Source organism: Cynocephalus volans, chromosome 12 (assembly GCF_027409185.1).
Source record: "Cynocephalus volans isolate mCynVol1 chromosome 12, mCynVol1.pri, whole genome shotgun sequence".
Classification (NCBI taxonomy): Eukaryota; Metazoa; Chordata; class Mammalia; order Dermoptera; family Cynocephalidae; genus Cynocephalus; species Cynocephalus volans.
This window is the reverse complement of record NC_084471.1, coordinates 100,480,362-100,485,925: the sequence shown is the minus strand read 5'-3', so window position 1 is coordinate 100,485,925 and position 5,564 is coordinate 100,480,362.

Genomic DNA, 5,564 nt, shown 5'->3' with positions numbered 1-5,564 from the left:
TGTCATAAATACTCTCTTTAACCTTTGGTTACTCAAATAACAGGATTTTTTTCTCCTCAAATTAGGGAGAAAAAGAAAAAATATCCCAGGTAAAAGGGCCCTAAGAAAAACACCAAAATACTAATAACAGTTCTCTTTGGGGGGGGTTTCATGTTTTGTTTTATTTTGGTTTGGTTTTTTTTTATTGAAACATAGTTGATTGTACATATCTGTGGAGTACAGAACTGGACATCAGTACCTGTGTGCAATATGTAATGCTCAAGTCAGGATAATCAGTATATTCAACATTATACAATGTAATTGTTTTTCATGGCCCTATACCAATTCCTCCCTTACTCCTCCTCCCCCTCCACCTTTCCCACCTCTGGTAATAATTGTGGAATACACTATAAAGCATATGTACTTCACAGGGCCTGCTTTTCCAGAGCCTTGCAGTTTCAAATATTGACCTTGCAAGGACTGGAAATTTCCCTCAGGCTATAAGTCTCTGTTGCAAGATAAGGATTGTGGCACAGCAGGTTGCTGGCTCAAAGACAGCCTAGTTACTGATTGTTATGAAAAGATACTGAGAAATTGCTGTTAAGAGGGAATGTTTGCTAAGATCAAGCCTTTGTTAATTGCCTTACTGGAATGTCATCTGGCTTGTTTCACTGAAAGTTACCAGCCTATACTGTTAAACTATAACCCCACCTATATATCTTCCTGTAACTTCCTGGTCTGGAGAAAAATGCAGGAAGAGAACCCCAATTCAGCGTTAATTTCCCAAGGAAGGGATGGCTCTTGCTTGAGCGTCCCAAAGGGAGATTAACCACTTCAGGGCCTCTCACTGCTCAGTAGAGATGGGCTTTGAGTAATCCTTTGCATCTCCGTCACCCAGGGGAAGTGGGGTGACAAATCCATGGGGGGTGAAGCAACGCAAAGCAACAAATAATGGTTATCTTTGAATTGTGAGATTGTGGTGATTTTACTCTTTTATATATTTTGTGTATTTCCCAAGTGCTGTATAGTTAGCATACCTTGCTTTTTTAAGAAAAATTTGAAATAAAAGAACTTAATACATCATTCTATCAGGTTTAGCTTAAAATATTAATTTCAAGAGCTTCAACAGCAAACTCTTCTGTAAGCAGTTCAATGTGGTCCTTATTGAATCCCAGTCTCTTTAATATATTGGCTTCACACAGCCCCTGGATCAGAGTACCTAATGGTCAGAAACATATCGGACTGACCAGCAAGAGTGAGCAGAGAACAGAGAGGTAACAAGGGCTGTAGAGAACTGATGGTTGGTCTAGAAGCTCTGAGCTAGCTGGCCATGGAAAGAGACTGGAAGCTGAGTCATCATAATGTCAGAGCATTGTGTAGACAGCAGAGAGACGTCCACTCTTAAGGGACAAGATAGCAAGACTGACAGAACTGCTGCTTCTCAGCGTAGCTTTTTTAGTGCTCAGAGAGGCCTGTGTGTCCTGTTCCTCAGCGCAGTGGCTGATGAGATTATTTTATTTTTTCTCTGCTTTTAATAAGTTCTTACAACATAAACCATCAGCTAAGGCAACCTTGAAATGTATCTGTTCCTTGCAACTAAAAAGAAGCTAGCTGGCACGGACAACAAGGTAGGTTGTAACCAATAAAATTAAAACAACAAAACACTGTGATAAACAGCCTAGAAAGTAAGTTTTTGTCTGTGCTGTAAATTATTTCCTTAGGATTGAGTCCTGGAATAAAAATGGACAGGCCAAAGAGTGAAGAACTTTTTGAATACTGCCAAACAGATTTCCATGGATTGCTTAGATTCCTGTTGAAGTTTATTATCTTTGTATGATTTTTATTTCTTTTAATTCCTTATTCTGTGAATTTTCTGTTCTGTGTCTCTGTGGCAGACACTGTATTTTGGCCAACCCAATCTGCATTTGCAACGTAACTCTACCATGGAGAGAATAAGAGCTAAATTTTTATTCTCTACCCTCCCTTGTTGATATGCAAAATAAATCTTCTGGTGCATTCTTCTCCAATTTCTGTCTTCTGCCTGCTTGAACTGACAGGAGATGCAGCAGTTATCTTGAAACCAAAAAAATAAAAGCTACTCACTAAGAATGCATGAGCTAAAAGCTTTATGGAGCCTGAGACCTTGGTGACATTTGGAGTCAACGTGTCAGCTCTGGACTGATTCCCATGGGACATCTTGTTACCCAAGTAAAGCAGTCCTTCTATCTGTTAAGCCACTGTGGTATGTTTTTCTGTTTCTTGTAGCTAAATACAATTTTGACTGTTATGCTCATTTTTTCTCATGGAGGTTTATATTTGTGGACTGTATTGCAATATCTATCATGTTTGTTGCAAATATTTTCCCAGTTAGATGTCTGTACTTTATGTGTTTATGATGTTTTTCAATGTACATAAGGCTTTTATATTTATGCTATTAAATGTATGCATTTTTTCTGTGATTTATTCAATTGAGAAATGTAGTTGATAACTTTAAAAGTTATTGAAAAAGACATAAATAAAACAAAATGTAGTCTATCAATTATAAAACAGAAAACAGCAATGAAGCATAAAAATATATATTACATATAACATACTATAAGCAAAATCTATATTATAATAATAATGAAAAGGGGTTGAATTTTTTGAACTTTACTACTAAAAGATAGTGGTTCTCAAACTGGCTAAATACATATCCATGTGCTCACACCTATATACACACACAGTCTGTGCGGATTATAAAATATACTCCAACTAAAATGACCCAAAAAGTTGAAAGCAAAAAGATAGGCAAAGATATATCAAAGAATTGAAATAAAAAGAAAGCAGAGATTAATTCCTGACAAAGTATAACGTAAGGCAAAAACAGGTTAAGTAGGCCAAAACCCACCATTCTATTGATAAAGTTGCACTTTAATAAGAATCATGTGATTTTATTCATAAACACTATATGCATAGATACAGAGCAAAACACAATAGAAGGAGAAGAAGAAAATTACAGAAATTAATAGTAGTGGGGAGTTTTAATACATGTTTCACTCTTTGACAGGTAAAATAAGCAAGACATAAATATAGAGAACTGAGCAAATAATTAATATGTTTGATTTAATCAGTACTATTAATCAATATAAACTAGCTACAGCTTGGCATTTACCTCTCCATGTTTCCACTTTCACTCTCTTTATTCGTGTATGCCTTGTTGATAAATCAAGAGAGAAAATTTATATAATCGTTGTTACAAGTGGTGAAAATTCATTTGATAAAATTCAGTATACATTCCTGATAATCACTTTTCCTCAACTTTCTATTTTGAAGTTTTTCAAATCTAGAAAAAAGTTGAAAGAATAGTATAATGCATATCCACATGTTCTTGACATAAATTTATAAATTGTAATATTTTGCCACATTTGCCTTCTTTCTTTAGATATATTGTAGATAGATAGAAAGATAGATGGATAAGTAGGTAGGTAGATAGGTAGACAGATGTCAATGAAGGTGTACAGAAATATGCATTTTTCTATTTTCTGAATCATTTGGATTAAGTTTCAGACATAGTGACACTTCTAAATACTTCAGCATATGTATCCTAAGAACAAAGACTTCTCCAACAAAACCACAATATTATTACCACACCTAAGAAAAATTAATGGGAAACCCCCAAAATTGTTTAATACCCAGTTCATATTCAAATTTCCCTAAAGTTGCTCTTATAGATGTTATTGCTTTTATATTCACCCAATTTAAGGTTCAATCAAGGTTCGAGTTTTATATTTACTTTTTTTTTGAGTGTTTCCTGATCAACACTTTCAACAAAAAATAAAAGCCCATTTTCTTCATCTGATTCAGCAATTGCTATTGCAAACCAATAGCTGATGTCAGACAGATTAGTTAAGAATTTAATGATAAACAATACAATCATAAATTCTGGAAGAACTGTAAGTGAACATGTACATAAAACCACAAAACCTTGGATTGGGGAAGAGTTTTCTAATTATGTAAACAAAGCTAGAAAAAAATTGACATATTTGGCTATTATACAATCGTATACTATTATACAAGTAAAAAATCTATGTGGCTTAAAAAGGCTGTGAATGATGATAAAAGACAAATGGCCACCCTGTGTCAATTAATCATGGCCGGAGAGACAGACTCACATAATACAACCGTGACCTATGGTGGCCTACTACTGCTTGGACAGAAGGGCCAGCCTGGCAGCTGTCCCAAGATTTGTCTACTGCAAACTTCTCAGGAATTATAGAGAGTGAAACTTTATCCCAGATTCTGGCAATATTTTGAATATTATTCTTACTTTTAATATTGGTATAAGTTTTCACATTTTCTCTCATTTTTTAGGGTTTTTTTTTTTTTTTTTTGGTGGGAAATTGCAAAAATTGAATGTTGGCATCTGGTTATAGCCCATTTTTTAAAACTTGAAGGCATAAAAATTTTATTATTTTATTTTTATCTAAGTTATATATATAAGCATATATAATCAAATACATCATCATTATTATTAATTTGAGCAAGTAATCTTCTGTTAGATCAATTAAGACTAAGAAAAATAAAAGTCGTTATATTGCCCTCACTTATTCATTCTGTGATGATCTTTCTTTCTTTATGCAGATCCTAATTTCTAACCTAGATCATTTTCCTTCCCTCTGAAGAACTTCTTTTAACATTTCTTGCAAGGCAGGTCTACTGGCAATAAATTCCCTCAGTTTTTGTGTGTCTGAGCTTCTTCACTTTTGAAGGATAATTTTGCAGGGTCTGGAATTTTAAGTGGGTAGGTTTTTTTCCTCTCAACACTTAAATATTTGACTCCACGCTCTTCTAGCTTGTACGGTTTCTGAGCGGAAGTCAGATGCAATTCAGCAATCACTCCTCTATAGGTAGGATGTTTCTTTCCTCTGGCTTTTTTCAGGACTTTTTTCTTTATCTTTGATTTTCTGAAGTTTGAAAATCAGGTGTCTACGTGTAGTTGGTATTTATCCTGCTCGATATTCTCTAAGCTTCCTGGATCTGTGGTTTGGTGTCTAGCATTAATTTGGGGAAATTCTTAGTCATTATAGTTTTAAATATTTCTTCTGTCCTTTTCTCTTTCTTCTACTGCTCATACTCCCATTAGGCTCATATTGCACCTTTTGTAGTTGTCCCATGGTTCTTTCTGTTCCATTCTCTTTTTTCAGTCTTTTTTCTCTTTGCTTTTCAGTATTGGAAGTTTCTATTGTCATATCCTCAAGCTCCAAGATTCTTTCCTCAAGCATGTCCTGTCTGCTAATAAGCCCATCAGGCATTCTCCATTTCTTTTTACAGTGGTTTTGATCTCTAGCATTTATTTTTTATTCTTTCTTAGAATTGCCATCTCTCTGTTTATATTATTCATCTGTTATTTTTGTTTTTAAAAAAATGTTTTTTAATCCTTTTATTCTTCTTTTTTAACAGCCCCAGTGATAGAGGAGCAGGGGAAGGGAGAGGAAGGGATGCCCCTGCCCCACAACCTTCCTCTCCACCCACCCCTCTCCCCCTTACATATTTATAATCTATATACAAACCCACTGTGCTCAGAACCCAGGTTTTTGGACTGTGGC